The 18,568-nt window shown below is 39.5% G+C and overlaps 1 protein-coding gene across 1 annotated transcript in view; it reads left to right on the top strand.

Annotated features, from left to right (window-relative positions):
* Positions 1 to 18,401, top strand: part of LOC122491004 (translation initiation factor IF-2-like) — a 29,484-nt gene extending 11,083 nt beyond the window's left edge. The window contains exons 4-5 of the mRNA XM_043593303.1: positions 7,237 to 7,515; positions 18,319 to 18,401. The gene's annotated coding sequence lies outside the window, so the exon portion shown is untranslated. The remainder of the gene's footprint in view (positions 1 to 7,236; positions 7,516 to 18,318) is intronic.
* The last annotated feature ends 167 nt before the right edge of the window (positions 18,402 to 18,568 follow it).

Here is an 18,568-nt window from a genome sequence, read left to right as displayed (position 1 = left end):
AAGTGAGTTATAAACAATCAGTTCATGACTGTTGAATGAACAAGAGTTGTTGGTAAACAACTCTTAGCAAAGTTCCAAACAATTTTTCCTCAGTTTGGACACTGGTTACATTCTCCAAAAAATGCAGTGTATATGAAAAGTGTGAAAGCAATATTTTGAATGTATACATAAAACAGAGTTTAGGTTAGGGGTGCCTGGGTGACTCAGTAAGTTAAGTGTCTGACTTCGGCTCAGGTCATGACCTCACAGTTGGTGGGTTTGAGCCCCCTGCATCAGGCTCTGTGCTGACAGCTCAGAACCTGGAGTCTGCTTCAGATTCTGTGTCTCCCTCTCTCTCTGCCCTTCTCCCACTTGTGCTCTGTCTCTCTCTGTCTCTCAAAAACAAATAAAAATGTTTAAAAAAAATTTTTTTTAAACAGAGTTTAGGTTCTAGGCTCAAATAATTAGCAGATTTTTCACCTACATGAATGTCCAATAAAACCTTTGGAAGTTGTGTGGGACAAAGAACGACTCTTCATTGTATAAAATCATTGCACACACAGCGGACCTCTAGCATCCCTGGCCTGTGCCCATCACATGCCAGTAAATGGCCCCTAATCATTGTTGATCAAAAATGTACCCACCCCATTTCCAAAATATTCTGGTGAGACAGGCAGTATGACTTCTGCTGATTACCACTGCTTAAGTGAAACTCAAACATTACTGTTTGCATTTAATTAAAACAGAATCCAACAGAAACCCAGACATTATAGAAACATTCATTCTTTCCTCCAACTGTATAGCAAGCCTCCAACAATGTGTAATTTGTTGTAACACTTGTTCCTTACATTCTCCCACAACTTGATTTATGCATCTTCCATAATTATTTGCTGATGCTTGGTTGCCATATTGTTTTCTTCACATTATTTTAATTATTTTTACTTCAATAGAAACTGGAGGGAGGATACCTGCATTTACCAAAATATTTTATTAGAACAGTTTTCTTCTTGGGCGCCTGGGTGGCTCAGTCGATAAAGTGTCCAACTTCAGCTCAGGTCATGATCTCATGATTCGTGAGTTCCAGCCCCATATCGGGCTCTGTGATGACAGATCAGAGCCTGCAGCCTGCTTCAGATTCTGTGTCTCCCTCTCTCTCTCTGCCCCTCCCCGGCTGGCTCTCTCTCTCTCTCTCTCCTCTCTCTCTCTCTCTCTCTCTCTCTCTCTCTCTCTCAAAAATAAATAATAAAACATTTAAATTTTTTAAAAAACAACTTTATTTATAAATAAATAAATAAATAAATAAATAAATAAATAAATAAATAATATTTTCTTCCTACTCTTCAGAAAATTGTAAGTCCAGTTATTTTTCTTGGGTTGTATAGTTTAATGTTTGCTCTCAGAAATTCTGATTTATAGGTAATAAATAAATTATAAGCAGAGTATTCCTTATATTAATCCTATTTTTTCAGTTAATCACTATAAAGTAATTTCTATAGGCTTCAACCTTATGAAAATAGGTTGATTAATATAGAATATATACACACCAAGAAATCTCTTCTCATAATTTTGTTTACAGAACTTTAAGAAGTCTGTTAGGCTAGCACTTAACAGAGATTAATTTTTGCAATAAATGTTAAAATGCAACTTAGATTCAATAGTTAAAAATGAGAAATATACTAATTTCTGTTTTTTCTTAGAGTTTTGTTTTTATATAATTCAGCTAGCCATACACCAAATACAGCATATGGATAGTAAGCAATGTAAATTTTAAATTTTACACAAATTACATATGTATCACCAAAATTTTGCATATAAATATTGAAGACAACAATGAATAACTTGAAATCTGTTCAAAGAAATTTAAAAAAATGAAGCAACTAGTTACGTACAAGGGAACACCCATAAGGCTGTCAGCTAATTTTTCAGCAGAAACTCTGCAGGCTAGAAGGGAGAGGTATGACATATTCAAAGGGCTGAAAGGAAAAAACTTACCATCAAGAATACTCTTACTGGCAATGTTATTATTCAGAATTGGAGGAGAGAGAGCTTCCCAGACACAGAAAAGTTAGAGGAATTTATCACCACTAAACCAGCCTTACACAAAATATTAAGGAGACTTCTTTAAGTGGAAAAGAAAAAGCCATAAGTAGAAATAAGAAACTTATGAAAGAAAAAATTTCATTGGTAAAAGCAAACATATAATTAAGTTAGTAGTTCATCACTTACAACCAAAGCTTACATGAAAGTTAAAAGACAAAAGTGATAAAATAGATATATCTCTATAAAATTAGTTAACGAATACATAAAATAAAAAGATGTAAAATATGACATCAAGTTCATAAATTGCAGTGAGGGAGTAAAAATGTAGTGCTTTTAAAATGTGTTTGAACTCAAGTGACTTAAAACCTAAAATAGACTGCTATCTATAGGGTGTTATATATGAACCTCATGGTAACCACAAACTAAAAACCTATTAGTAGATAAACAAAAAATAGAAAGGAATCAGGGAATATCATCAAAGAAAGTCATCAAATCACAAGTGAAGCAAGCAAGAGAAGAAGTGGGGGAAAAGTACAAAAATAACCGGGAACAATTAACAAAATGGTAACAAGCGCATACATATCAATAATTACTTCAGATGTAAATGGACTAAATGCTCCCCGTCATAGGCTCTATATGAAAGATATAAGGTGACTGAATGGATAGAAAAACAAGACCCATCTGTATGCTGCCTACAAGAGACTATCTTCATACCTAAAGACACACACAGACTGGAAGTGAACAGATGGAAAAAGATTTCACACAATAGAAACAAACTAACAAAGAAGCTGGGGTAGCAATATTTATATCAGACAAATTAAACCTCCAAACAAACTAGCAGGAATGCCCAGGTGGCTCAGTTGGTTAAGCAACCGACTCTTGATTTCAGCTCAGGTCATGATCTTGCATTTTGTAGGTTTGAGCCCCATGTTAGGCTCATGGTGACATCTAAAAAAATTTTAAGTTTTGTTTTAAAATAAAATCAAACAAACTAGCAAGAGACAAAGAAGGGCATTGCATAATGATAAAGGGATCAATCCAGCAAGAGGATATAATGATTATAAATATCTATGCACCCAACATTAGGAAAATCTAAATACATAAAGCAATTATTAATAGACATAAAAGGAGAAGCTGACAGTAATATAATAATAGTAAGGGCCTTTAACACTCCACTTACATCAATGGAGAGATCATCCAGATGGAAAATTAATAAGGAAACAGTAGCTTTGAACAATACATTAGATCAGATGAATTTAACAGGTATATAAAGAACATTCCATCCCAGAACAGCAGAATATACATTCTTTTCAAGTACACCTGGAATGTTCTCCAGAACATGTTAGGCTACAAAAGAGTCTCAATAAATATAAGAAGAGTGAAGTTATATTAAGTATCTTTTCCAACCACAATGGTATGAAACTAGAAATCAATTAAAAGAAAAAAAAACTGGAGAAAAATAAACACATAGAGTCTAAACAACATGCTACTAAACAGCCAATGGGCCAATGAAGAAATCAAAGATAAAATTTTAAAAGTACCCTGAGACAAATTAAAATGGAAGCACAACATTCCAAAATCTTTGGGACACACAAAAAAAGCAGTTCTAAGAGGGAAGTTTACAGGGATCCTGGCCTACTTCAAGAAACAGGAAAAATCTCAAATAAACAATCTAGTCTTGCACCCAAATTAATTAGAAAAAGAACAAAACCCAAAATTAGTAGAGCACTGGCTTTTGGGGTCTGGCTTATTTTACGTAAGGTAATGTCCTAAAGTTTCATGCATATTGTAGCAAGAACTTCCTTCCTTTTTAAGACTGACTAGTATTCCACCGTATGTAATATGTATTATATTATATCACATTTTGCATTTTGGTAGGTTTTGTGTTTCTAGTAATTTGTTCATTTTATCTAGGTTATCCAATTTTTTGATGTACATTGTTCATAGTACTCTCTTATAATTCTATTTCTGCAGAATCAATTGTAATGTCCCCACTTTCATCTCTGATATTAGTAATTGTGATTTTTGCTTTTTTTCCCCTTAGTCCATCTAGCTAAAGGCTGTCAATTTTGTTGATCTTTTCAAAGAACCAAACTTGTTTTCATTGAGTTTCTCCTTTTTTTTTAGTCTGTATTTCACTTATCTCCGCTCTAAAATTTAGTATTTCCTTCCTTCTGCTAGCTTCGGGTTTAGTTTGTTCTTCTTTTTCTAGTTCCCTAAGTTGTAAAGTTGGGTTGTCGATTTAAGATCAGAAAGTGTCTATTTTTTTTCATAGCATTTACAACACGCCAAAAATTGGGAACCCTGAGTATGCTCACACACAAACTCTAAACATTAGAAAAGCAGATTTCAAAAAACATCTAAAGAAATTTTTGACGTGATTACATAGCAAGAGACTATTCAAGGAATGTTCTTGAAGTTTCTTGGCCCTCCAAAGTATAGATAGAATAGATGGAAAGAGGGACCCAAAATTCAAAAGAGTAAGAATTTTATTAGAAAATATCAAGCCCTGGGGTGCCTGGGTGGCTTAGTAGGTTAAGCGTTCAACTTTGGCTCAGGTCATGATCTCACAGTCTCTGTGTTTGAGCCCCCCATTGGGCTCTGTGCTGGAGCCTGCTTCAGATTCTGTGTCTCCCTCTCTCTCTGCCTCTCCTCTCCTCTCTCTCTCTCTCAAAAATAAATATTAATTTTTTCTTAAGTGTGAAGCCCTGAATAAGGGGACTCATGATAAATACTAAGTTCAAATTTAAAAGACTATTTCCGGGGCGTCTGGATGGCTCAGTCAGTTAAGTGTCCAACTTCAACTCACATGATCTCACAGTTTGTGGGTTGGAGACCTGCATCAGGCCCTGTGCTGACAGCTCAGAGCCTGGAGCTTGCTTCAGATTCTGTCTCCCTCTCTCTCTGCCCCTCCCCGGCTTGCACTCTGTCTCTGTCTCTCTCTCTCTTTCAAAAATAAACATTAAAAAAAATTTAAAAGACTATTTCTTAAAGAATATTTCTCTTCCTAGAGAACTCTTAGCTCATCTAAGTTCCAGTTTCTAAACCTAGGTGTTTGACATTCCAGCCACTAAAAACATTGTAGTTGCAATCACATAGTCTGTGCTTGGTAATGAAGAGTCAGGAAGAATATGAGAATCACCAGGAGACTGAAAAAACGAAAACTGGTTTCCAGTGTTCAACAACAAAAAGATGTGACTCTAGATAAAATGAACTAATTGTTCAGCCATAATTTGTTGAACACCTAACCTATGCTAAACACCAAGCATAGTTTGGGGAGACAATAAGAAAATAGAATCCCTAACCTATAGCTTACATTCTAGTGGAGGGCCATCATGAAAAGATACAGTGCTGGGGCACCTGGGTGGCTCAGGCAGTTAAACGTCTGACTCTTGGTTTCGGCTCAGGTCATGATCTCACAGTTCTTGAGATCCAGCCCTGTGTCGGGCTCCGTGCTGACAGTCCAGAGCAGGTTTGGGATTCTCTCTCTCCCTGTCTCTCTCTCTGTCCCTCCCCTGCTTACACTTTCTGCCTCTCTCTCAAGATAAATAAATAAACTTAAAAAAAAGTTACTGTACTACAGTAGAGATTAGTGTTACAACAGAGACCAGAAAATAGGTACAGTGAAAGGGTAGAGAGGGACAACCTTACGCTACCTGGAGAGGTAGACAGGGCTTAGGTGCAGATAAAGAGAATGACCTTCACCAGCTGATGAATGGATATGCTAGGGAAGAAGAATGAGGAAAAAGCAGGGAGAGAAGGGCATGGAAGTTTCTTCTGATGTGTGAAAGAAGAAAGGCTATCTTCAGAGTGGGGGATGTTCTGGCAACAGCCATCTTAAGCTGGGCTTCTGGTTCATATGTCAGATTGGACATATATGTTGGAGGGCAGATGACAATGGTTTTACTTGGGCGTCATTTAATACAGGTAGGGCTTTAAGCTAATCAAGTTATCTGTTCCTCCGATATTATTTAGAGCCATTGAAGAGGGCACTGTGTCAAGACAGTTGGCTGGTCACTACTGACTGGTGGTTTCCACTGGACATCAGCAGGAACACCTGGGCACTGACTTGACACCCATGTGGCTCCCTTGTGCAGATGACAGGCTGAGGCTGTGTTCTCTTGATCTAGGGCTTTCATGACTGTGATATCTCCAAGTCTACACCTCAGCCTTCCTTGAATTCCTCTGACCTGTTCACTAATACTCACTCTTAGGAGAGCCTGGGTAGCTCAGTCGCTTAAGTGTCCAACTCCCGATTTTGGCTCAGGTCATGATCTCACTGTCATGAGGTCCAGCCTCGTGTTGGGCCCCATGCTGGGCATGGAACCTTCTCCAGATTCTCTCTCCCTCTCTCTCTGCCCCTCCCCACTCACATGCATGCTTTCTCTATCTCTTTCTCTCTCTCAAAAAAAAAAATATATATATATTATATATATATAATATATATTATATATAATATATACATTTATATATATTTATATATATATTTATGTATATATATTATATATATATATTCAATCTGCAAGTATGCATGTGAACATTTCTATTTTGCAGCTAGTCCTGCAGCTTTTGACATTAAGGATCAAAATTCTCTTACCCTTTTTTTCTGGTTTTGTCATACCCATATCCCCTCAAGGTGCCAGGTGACTATTGTCCAATTCTTTGAGCTGGGGGGAAGGGAAGATAACAGAGTGAATGGTGGAAGGGACTGAATAAAATGCGTGCATGGGAGAGGACAAGAGATGGGAGTGGAGATAGAGAGGCAGTTAACCAAATTGTTTACAGTGCTAAGTAGTGAGATTTTGAGTGGCTTTTGTTTTCTCTTTAATGCATTTATGTTAAAAACCTGTTTACAAAGAGCCACTTATTACTTTTATAAACAGAAAACTACTCATGAATATTATTATTTTTCTCAGATAAAGAAGAATCACAATGAGTCAGCAGGAGTTCCCCAGGAATTAGTTATCATAAATAAACCTGATATAATATTTAGATAGAGCTACTAAGTGGATAAATCAGGAGAATACATATACATGGTATTTCTGATTATTTTATTATGTGGAACCAAAATTGATTAAATAATCTCCAAAAAGTGTTTATCATAATGTGTGACTCTCAACCTAGAGTAATGCCTTTAGCGAATTGCCACAAAGCCCCACATAGCTTCATCTAATAACTTACATGAAAAAAACAAATTTGTGTTTATTAAATTTGCAGCTGGAAACTGAGGGAAAGATATCAGAAGCACGATTCACAATAACTTCAAAGGAACAGCAGCGTGGGTTATATTAACTGAGATACCAAGCAGTGATATGTGTCCAGTTCAGCAAACCAGCTCTCCATGCCTGGGATGGGAGGCGACCGGAGATAGAGTAGGTACAAGACCAACAACCTGAGCTGCCTGCAGGCTCGGGAAGATCTGCAAACACCGGTTCCCTAGCCCAAAGCTACCATGACGTTAGGCATCCTTAATGAAGACGCCACACCTGGAACAAGGTGAGGACTGTTCCTCCATTCTCTGATTAGATGGCAACCTTCATCACTTGCATATCTGTGCCCTACTGGCCCAATTGCATTGAGTGGGGGAGTGGGGAAAGGAGAGATGGCCCTCATCCCAGAGAATTTGGGAGCTATTTTCCAGTGCCAGTGGACCAATACTACCTACGGCTGCTGGTATTCTTGGAGTCCACGCACTTGTTTGGACCCAATACTTAGATCAGCTAAAGAACAGATACCTTTCTGCAATTTCCCGAACTTGTAACTTCCTCCCCATTGAGTGTATTTGTGCAAAATATTGCACAAGGGCTTTCAAAAATTGTTAAAGCTAAGCTTGTTTCTAAAGTCCAGCTCACGGTTCATTTTGAGATTGATGGGTAAAAGATGTTTTCTACTCTCATTTGCTAAAACCATGAATCTGGATTTGGTCCTAGGTAGAGAAAGTGTTCTTTATGATGACATCTCCCATAAGAGGAGATTCTGGTTAACCTCACTGGTATTGATTGACAGTTTCCCAAAAGTCTTTAAGTTGGCATTTAGATATGCGCTCTAATTTAGTCATCTTATTATAAAATCTGCAGTGTATTTAGCTATGAATACTTATAACCAAGTAGGTAATAACCTTTTTTACAGGAAGGAAATGTGTACCTCTTAGGATTTTTATTTCTAGTCCTCTTCTTTCATCCTTTTAAATTTCTTTCTTTTCTTTCTGTTCTTTTCTTCCTTACTTTTCTTTGTCTTTCTTTTGTCTTTCTTTGTTTTGTCTTTCTTTCTTGTCTTTCTTTTTTGCTTTTCTTTCTCTTGTCTTTCTTTCTGTTTCTTTCTTCTTTCCTTTCTTTCTTCTTTGCCTTCTTTTCTTCTTCCTTTCTTCCCACTCTCCTTCCTGCCTATCTTTCTATAGAGTCAGAGAGTACTAAACACAAAACAGTTGATGACTGGGAGCGAGAGCCCAATCTTTATGTAACAGAGGGCCCCCAGACCGGCCTAAACTGTTGCAAATTCAGACAAGCCTAGGGAGGTTCCAGGGCCAGCTGTATTTGTGTGAGACTGAGGAGTCCCCTGAGGAAGAAAACTCCCGAGGAAGGAGAGTCAAGGCCAGAGTCCTCGTCCAAAGATAATGTACTAGACCATACTCCCACTATCTGCCAAGGACATGCAGCAGAGCATCACATCAGCTGCTGGGTGAAGGCCCAGGGCCCAGGGCCGCCTAGAGGCAACTGGAGGAAATGAGTGTGGGATCCTGTGTGGCAGGACTAGCAGACTCCCAGAGGGAGACAGGAGACCATTCTCCGGCTGAATTCTGCAGGAGGGAGTAAGGTCAGAGGAAAATGGTATGGCCTAGGGAATCAGAGTGTTTTGAAATATTTTGGAAAAAAATCTAAAGGGAAAACTGATGTACATCAAAGAGCATATTCCCTTATCATTCATGATGAGAAAAATGCTGATAAAAGATAACTCACTTGTGCTATAGAGGTAGGTCGTCTGTTTACAAACACCTCCTTTAGGTTAGGGAGAATCTACGGATTGCTCATTCCAAAGTTACTCTAACGCCAGTATTTAAAAGGAAAATTTTTGCTCCCTTAAAGGTGCACCCCAGGGGCACCTGGGTGGCTCAGTTGGTTAAGTGTCCGACTTCGGTTCAGGTCATGATCTCATGGTCCATGAGTTCGAGCCTGGCGTGGGGCTCTGTGCTGACAGCTCAGAGCCTGGAGCCTGCTTTGGATTCTGTGTCTCCTCTCTCTCTGCCCCTCCCTGCTCATGCTCTGTCTCTCTCTGTCTCTCAAAAACAAATAAACATTAAAAAAATTTTTGTTGAAAGTGCACCCAAAAAAAGTTGCAAATCTCCTCTAAGGAAATAGAACACAAATTTTGCCTGACTGGAATTATTATACTTTTGAAAACACAATTAAACCTATGTTGTAAATACTTCTTCCACTCGACAAAAGTATAAATGCACTTTGAAACGTCTTTCTTATAATGACTGTCTTTAACTCAGAATTAACAAGGAAAAGGTAAGCAGATTTGGGGAGATTTTTTTATTGCTATTATTATAAACACATACAATGACTTCTTCACAGTGTGTGTGGGCTTAGCTGGTTGTACACAAACATTTCTAGACATCAATAATACTTCTATACTTTCATAAGCTTTTAAGTATAGCACCTTGCAGTAATATGGTCTCCCCTCATCGCTACATTTTCTCATTTGTGGACCTCAGCAAGCACATCTCCAGGCTTCAGTTCGGGCCAGCTCTGACGTCGCTGGGAGCATCAGACTCATTGACCTCAAAATGCATATAGTTGGGTTCTATAATGTTTTTCGGGGTTTTTTTTTCTCTTTTTTTTTCTATATCAAGAGAGGAGAAAAAAATATATAAATTGCACGTGGCCTAAAATGGACGTCGTCTGGAGATGACGACTTGTGTTAACTGCATAGCCTTGCTTCCCGTCCACAGAACACGTGCCCATTTCAATATTTACAGAATGTATTATTAGGGAACATAGAATAATAAAACATGAAATGAGGCAAAAGCATAGGAATTTGGCTTTTATTTTCCTTTTGGTAGAGAGATTTTTGTCTCACTCTTGGAACGAACTTAAAATAAAGGCTGTTAAGTGAGGCTGGAAACAATTTTTTTAAGCAAAAGCAGGAGTTATATTCACCTTTTTGGAATTGTACAGATGTAACCTGTCTAGAGAATAAGAAGGATAGAAGGGGCGTCTGGGTGGCTCTGTAGGTTAAGCATCTGACTTTGGCTCAGGTCATGATCTCCCAGCCCATGAGTTCGAGCCCCACGTCAGGCTCTGATCCTGCTTCAGATTCTGTGTCTCCCTCTCTCTCTGCTCCTCCCCAGCTTGTGCTTTGTCTCTTTCTGTCTCAAAAATAAATAAACATCGGGGCGCCTGGGTGGCGCAGTCGGTTAAGCGTCCGACTTCAGCCAGGTCACGATCTCGCGGTCCGTGAGTTTGAGCCCCGCGTCGGGCTCTGGGCTGATGACTCGGAGCCTGGAGCCTGTTTCCGATTCTGTGTCTCCCTCTCTCTCTGCCCCTCCCCCGTTCATGCTCTGTCTCTCTCTGTCCCAAAAATAAATAAACGTTGAAAAAAAAAAAAAAAAGAAAGAAAAACAAGGACACCTGGGTGGCTCAGTTGGTTAAGCATGCAAATCTTGATTTCAGCTCAGGTCTTGATCTCGTGATTCGTGAGTTCAAACCCCACTTCGGGCTCTGGCCAACAGCACAGCCTGCTTGGGATTCTCTCTATCCCTCTCTCTCTGCTCCCCCCAAAAATAAATAAAATTTTAAAACTTAAAAAAAGAAAAGAAAAACAAAGGGTAAGCGTTTTGTGATTTGTGTATGCGTGTCTGTGTGTGTAAATGATAAGTCTATTTCCGTAGGTCTTACTGTTTCTTATCTCATACACACACACCAGAGGACTTACCTATATAAGGTCCATACAGAAGTGGGTCTGACTAAAGATGGCAGAAACTTCCTCAGAGTCTACCACATCGTGCGTCTCCTTCCTGCCACTCACTAAACATGATTTACAAAATGGACGCTTTCAAAAATTCTTCCGTCCCTCCCTTTTATAGGAAATAGACAATTTTCCTAACACATAAACACCTCTTACCCCAAGTTTACAAGAACGTGGATCAGGAGTCTGACCTATCTCTTTTGAAAAGCTGCCCATCTTTCATATGGAGCGTAACAGATGAAGTGCAAAAATAGTAATGGATACCACTCTAGGCGATCATTGATGCTATAAGGAGCGAGGAAAGGAGAACCTCTGTGAAGAGAGAATTGGAAGAAACAGTAGAATTTGCTCTGTTTTTAAATATCCTAAGTGAATATGGTCTAAAAACCACAAAGCATAGTTTTATCCTCAAAGGATGTAAAGGAAATAGAATCTTCAGAAAAGAAAGGCTGATTTGTGCTGGGGAGAAAGCTGAAAAGAACATTTTATAAGAAAGTCAAACTTCAGCCAAGCCCTTAGTTTTTTCAGCCTGAGGCCTGAACTATAAAAATTGGAAGGAACTCTCTCTTTAGGACTAGACCTAAGAGTTTATATTATGGATCCTAGCAGCTAACTTTGTGTTAACTACTTCTCTCCCGCTATGCTAAGCCTGGTAATGGGATTAGGATGCTTCTACTCTGGCTTCCTTCTTCCACCTTCCTCTCTGCTAGGAAAATCTAGGACTGTTGGGCATGGAGGACGGCACTTGTTGGGATGAGCACTGGGTGTTGTATGGAAACCAATGTGACAGTAAATTATATTTTAAAAAAATAAATAAAAATTAAAAAAATAAAAATAAAAATCTAGGACTATTATTAGCATCATTGCCTGATTATTGGCGACACAAATAATTATTGGCAAATAACCAAAACTGAAAAAAAAAAGTTTAGCAACAATATATGAGACATTGTTCTGTTCCATATATCCAGACGATTTTAAACTCAGTATCAGATAATTATAACGTGTGACCTGTAGAACTTGAACATTTATGCTGAGCTTATATCAAATTTATCCAAGTTGAAACAACTGAGTAATGATGTCAAAGATTCATACTTAATAGTTGAATTGTATTCCCTTTAAAACTTAAAGGTGAATTGAAAATTTAGGAAAAACTATGAAATTCTTTTTTTTTTTTTAATGTTTATTTTGAGACAAAGATAGACAGAGTGTGAGTGGGGGAGGGCCAGAGACAGAGGAAGACACAGAATCGGAAGCAGGCTCCAGGCTCCGAGCTGTCAGTACAGAGCCCAACACGGGGCTCAAACTCATGGACCATGAGATCATGACCTGAGCTGAAGTCGGACACTCAACTGACTGAGCTACCCAGGCTCCCCAAAAACTATGAGATTCTTAAAGCAGGAGCTGTTTCTCCCTACGGTATTGCCATTCAAATTGAAGAACTGAACTAATATAAGTAATGATGCATCTGTCACTAGAGGGGGTTAAAGCATTTCTGTCCTCTGTTGCCCTGGGGAAAGAAAGGTTCTAGAGAGTTGTCCTTCCTCCCCCTTGGTATGTGTGGGAGTATTAAACCCCAAATAGAAGAGTGCTAAACTTTTTTTTTCATATTTTGTTTTTCTATAAACAAACTTTATCTGTGGCCTTGTAGCAGACAGTCAGTTCCAGGAAACACACAGCAACAATGTCATTCCCCTTGCATTGCACATAATATAAAAACAGAGTTTAAGTAAATATTTGAATTAGGACAATTTGAAAAATTTGACTTTGGAGTAGCCTTTCCCTGGCATGTATCGATCACTCCTTTGCAGAGTGGCTGTTTCGGTAGATTCAGTATGCAAGAGCTGCACCATTTAAATGAAGCTGGTTCAATGAAACACAGCAAATACTAGCAGGGTATCGTCTTAAAAACTCAGCATTTGCAGAACAGAACTCAAATTAGGAGGCTCAGCTCCTGCTGCGTATCAAAGAAATCTGACTTTAAATAGCGGTAGAGCAACACCTAGTGCTAAATGTAGATATAGCAGAAAGATCAGTGGTCACAACTGGCTTATTAAATTACGTTAAGGTTGCAGTTAGACAGCTTTCTGTATTGGTATTTTGACCATGGAATTAATCTGTGAAATGACAGGCATGGACTGGCTGATCTCTCAGGTCCCATTCCATTCTGCAATTCTCTAGTTGGGTCATTACTATGTACTTTTCATTCTTATTGCCCCACATGTTTTTTAGCGAACTTGTCAGTTGGGTAAAGGAGGCTTGCTTAGGCCGAGCTTTTATCTTTAATGTCAATTAGCTTTGTGTGGATCATGAGGAAGAAATAGAAAGGCTTATGTACTGGGACAATGAGATGGGGAAGTATCTAGAAATGCCTTTTTCTCCTCTTTAAAATAAATATATAAATAAATAAAAACCAGGGCAGGGTATCTGCGTTGTTGAAAAGAGAAAGGAAAGTGTGGGCCTTTGTGTACACAAATGATAGCATCATCTGATAAAAGTAGGTGTTTATACTATGCTACCCAACTCCTTATGTCAAAAGGATGCACTTAGTTTACCAGTTGTCCTATCTCAGAAAAGATCACAATATCATCTGAATGGAAATATGCTACAAGCATAAGTTTGTATAATCCACTTCTCATGAGTACAAATTTTCATATCTTCACTATTTCATTTTTCTATAGAGTAGGAGAAGACACTTGTTATCTATGAAAAGTAGCCAGATAAAGAAGTCGATGAAACCCTTGAATAGACAGAGATGCATAAAGATCATTCAATTAGATAGATCCCTGTGAATATGAGCCGCTTTAAAAGTTGGCATCACCGTGGATTAAGAGGCACATTCGAGCTTTCTCCCAGAGGCGGAAGTTCTTGCTAGACTCACGCGGTTCGTCTGTGGCCTTGTTTCTTCCTCTATTTAACACAGAGTCATGTGGATGTTTGTCACATGCTGGTAGAGCAAGGTTAAAATAATCCCAGGATGGGCACACCTCTCCTATATATTCACATACAATGCACATGTATCTGCAGTGCGGTCTCACAGCTCAGAGAGTCAACCTGGAAGATTTTCTTCGTGTTTCTATGTGGATTTTCATGGAGAGGGAATGGAGAGATTTAAGGTACCAAGATATTAAATGTTTCCAAGTGAAGCCCTGAGGAGCCAGCTTTCTCAGCAAAATGGTCTAGATAAAAGCAGTTTCATTCATTCATTCATTCATTCATTCATCAGTACTTCCTAAGCATCTACTATGGGCCAGGTATTATTCTTGGCTCTGGAATGTAACAGGGAACAAAACAAAGTCTTTGCCTTCATGGAGCTTTCATTTTAGTCGAGAAGACACACAGCTAACAAATAAGGCAAGAGCTATGAAGAATAAAGTCAGATGATAAAAATTAAGCTCAATAGAGGGATGGGGGAAGAGATTGATGAGAAAGGTCTGTGATGAGGGGCTTTTTGAGCAGAGACCTGGATGAATTGTGGGAATGAATCAAGTGTTTGTACCATCCTTAGCTCACCTTGCTTTCTTGTATTATGAGCATACAGAAAACTGAGGTTCCTGATATTTTAACCATTGCTTGGAGAGTAGAGTAAGGACTCTGTTTCCTGGCCAATCAGAAGCTGGTTTAGAAAGGTTAACCCTACCTAGACGCTCTCAGCTAGTGGGTGGGGATTTATCTTTGAGTTCTCTGCATGTCCAGAGCCTCACTTAATTCTCATCAGTCTATTTATCTACACGAGGTACTCCATGGCTCCTAAGGGTACCAGTTGCCTCCCGGCTTTTCATCCCTTTTCAAGGAGCTGGAAAAGAAGAGCGATTTGGCTTTACGTTCCTTCAATCCTTTCCCTTCTTGGCCTTTGCTGTGTTGGTTGACAAGTTTTAATTATTTTATGACACAGTCACCAGGGCTGGGCTGAGATCACCAATTTGTTACTGAAAGGCTGTTAATTATCCAGCTGGCGGATGCTGGCTCAGGGTTGTCTATTGGTGTGCCAGGAGGGCAAAGTGAGGCCTCCGGAGAGGAACTCTAGGTGAAATCTCTCCAGCAAAAATCCAATTGGCCAATAGACAGTGTGCAGTGCTTGGTTTGTTCCCTTCGCTTATACCAGACAGAAGTGGATCTAGCTGGTGGTTCCCAGCCCTCAAGGAGATAGCATTTTTACTGATAAAGGCTTCTTAGAGACAGGCATTTGGGCCACGCAGGCAGTTTAGCTCCCTTGGGATTTCTTTCAAGTCACGGCATCTTAGATATGGAAGGAATCTTAAAAATTATCTAGTCTAACCTCCACATGTTGCCAAGAAGGACATCAAGATGGTGAGAGGTTTTGATTTACTCAAGGTCACACAGCCGTGGTCTTTCCCTACTGCATTATGCTGCTCCCCCCGTCTTATTCATTTGTTTTAGCCTCCACCCTTGGCCAGCCATTCGGGAACAATGCGTGCAACAGCCATCATCTCCACACTAAGGGCAAGAGCCCCCACGTGAAGCACTGAAAGATGGAAAACAAGGCACAGCAATGCTCTAGATAGAAATTCGGATTTCTACTTCAGTACATAGAAATGAAACTTTGGTTTCAGTTTTCCCCTTTGTTCTAATTTTATAAAATGAAATAACGAGGAATCTCTCGCTCCCTCCCTCTCTCTCTCTCTAACTGGGAGTAGAATCAGCAGTTCTAAAACTGTCTCCTCTGTGTATACGCAGCATCATCTCCCTTCCTATTATGTTCTTGGTTTGAGTACAGCCCTGGTATACAGCTTTGGTATACTTCATGGTTCAATTTTCACATCTGCATGTATGTTTTACAAGATGTAGTACATCTGTAAACTGACCTGGTAGTGAAGAACAAAAATTACCAGCTTCGGAGTCGAGCATCCCCAGATTCAAAGCCAGGATTCAATGCTGATTGGTTGTGTCACCTTTGTTACTTAACACCTCAGAACCTCAGCTTTGTCATCTGTAAAATGGAAAAAACAACGACAACGGTAGTGAAGCCATCCTCACCGTTCCTCCCTCTCTTTTGCTTATTGCATGGATATAATTGGATCCAAACGTGGGTTTAGTTTCTCACAGAGCAATTTGGTTCTTTCCTTTTTCAAAAATGCCAAGAGAAGGAACTAAATGAGTATACATTTCCTGTCTAAGAGGATTTCAAGGTCTGTCCCTGAAATCAACTTGAAAACAAGCATAATCTGAGAACATTTCAGGTTGCATAGAGTTCCTTCTCTCTCATTCTGCTCCTTTGCCCTTTCTCTCTATTTATTTCCCTTTTGTCCACCCTACAAATATCTTTTGTAAAATGTACATGAATGGTCCGTGGTTTCCATCGGTCCTCTGTCCTGGAATCAACTCTGTCCAGACCCAGGCTTTGGATCTGTGAGTGACGCAAGAAGCTGTTTTTGGCTTCGGGAATGTTTTCTTCTATGTTCTGACTCCCCTCTTGTCCTTCTTTCCTCTCCATCTTCTCTCCACCTCTCTTCCCCAGACACCCCCACTGTTTCTCTCTTCCTGTTTTCTTAGTTTCTTCCCTGCTCCTTGGTGGCCAAAGCACCAATCAATCACAGCCGTTGCCACAATCTCAGTTCTATCTGTGGCTCCTCTGTCTCCATGATTAAACAAGATAGGAGCAGCCTTTCCAAGGACAGACCATCTCCACAGTAGCCTGTGGGAGGCTGCCTGGCGAGGTCAAGCCTGCCAATAAGAGCATTTCCTTGCAGCTGCAAGGCTCGGGAGAGCAAACTGACAGCGAGCTGCACAAGTTTGCCGCGACACACTTAAGTTGTTTTGCTCTGCAAAAACATGGGAAAATTCTGATAAATTCCAGATGATTTCAAAACACATTCGGGGGTCAGATATACAAAAGGCAGATAAAATCTAAATTAGGTAAGTACAAGTTGATGCACAAATCTCCATTTGGGTCCAAACATCTTGCAGATTGGAAGGCTTTAAATTTGACAATTCCCAGTTAGGGATGATAAAAACTGAACTTTGCTCTCCTTAAAACCCCAAGCCATTATGAGAAGAGAGGGTTCACTCAAAGTTGAAGTCAAATGGTTAGTAAAAAGCAGAAGCAAATGAATGATCATTAGGAAGGTTTTTATGCTGTTAAGACACTTGAATAGCTGGAAAGACAAAAGAGTATATAGAAGATACTCATCACTGGGTCCGCATGAGCGATATATCTTCACAGTGTAAGCTAACATACCTGTTCCATTGTCCCTGTGCTAAGAAGACGGGCTCCATGTTGGTGTTGAAGGCAGGCAGTGGATTTTTCCTTACAGTCCTTATACTGTGACCTGCTTTCATCAATACTGTCAAGGATTATTGAGCCAGTTGTAGCCATATGTCTGAATAAAAGTTAGACCTTTCATTTTATGCAGTTAATAAATTTGCTTTTTTTTTTCCTCACCGTTCAATTTAAAATTTTTGTACCTATAGAAAAGCTGAAAAAAGCATAAGAAACACTAAACTAGTTTCACCAATGGGACATTCTTTTATATAAGTATCATGCCATTCATACTCCCAAGATACTCAGCATGGATACACTGCTATCCAATATTAAATGCATATTTAAATTTTTCCAATTGTCTCAGAAATATTTTATTACCTTTCATGACATGGACATTTTTGAAGAGTCCAGGCTACTGCTTCGTAAATGTGCCCGTAACCCGAATTTGTCTGATTGTTTCTTTGTGATTAGATCCAGGCCAAACATTTTTGCCCAAAACACTATTCAGGTGACAATGTAGACTTCCGTTGCATCATATCAGGAGGCACTGATGTCAATTTCTCCTGGTATTGGTGATACAAAGTTTGATCACTTGGTTAAGGTGGTGACCACCATATTTTCCGCTGTAAAAGTATCCTTTTCCATTGTGCTTGAATCCCAAGCACAAGGGGGGTAGCAGAGTGTTAATTTCTAATTTTGCCATTCCTTTTGTATATATATCAGATGGAATCCTTAGTATCAAACCCGGGTCTTTCTGATGTCAAAGTCCATGCTCTTTCTGCTACAGGAGCTACCTCTCCAATATGTAAACAAATGAAGCTAATCATCTGAAGCTGCTGGGACAATAAAGCATTTTAATTTCATCTCTTGTTTAGAGGTCTGTTTTCTTTTACCTTGACAAAAACAGTCCCCTTTCTGTAACTTTGAGACCCACTTAAAAAAAAAAAAAAAAAACAGAACAAGATGCATGCAGAGCTATTTCTAGGGTTCACATGTAAAGAGGTAGAGAGTGTCCAAATCAGCTTCTCTCCTTCAGCATTGCTGACATTATCCCACCCTTTGGGGGGGATTTAGGTTACATTTCTTTCTTTCTTTTTTTTTTTTTTTTTCAGTGGCAAAGCTGGATTGAAGAGGAGTTTGGCACAACCTCTGCCATTCTTTCCTGAGCAAAGACCGCTGGATCCCCCTAGGTAAGGGGGAAGGTAGGGTCTGCAAAGCAGCCTCCAAGGAGGATTGATTGCACACCCCCTTCCTGTGGTGCCAAATGGGAGGCAGGGGGCGCTGGAGGGGGACAGGAGGTGGTGGGGGCCCTGTGAGCCTTGCTGCGTGCGGACACCGGGAACACGGAAGACATGGCCCATC

The sequence above is a fragment of the Prionailurus bengalensis genome, chromosome C2, assembly GCF_016509475.1.
Source record: "Prionailurus bengalensis isolate Pbe53 chromosome C2, Fcat_Pben_1.1_paternal_pri, whole genome shotgun sequence".
NCBI lineage: Eukaryota > Metazoa > Chordata > Mammalia > Carnivora > Felidae > Prionailurus > Prionailurus bengalensis.
Note: the sequence above shows the minus strand (reverse complement) of the source record. Positions and strands in the feature narration are given on the sequence as shown.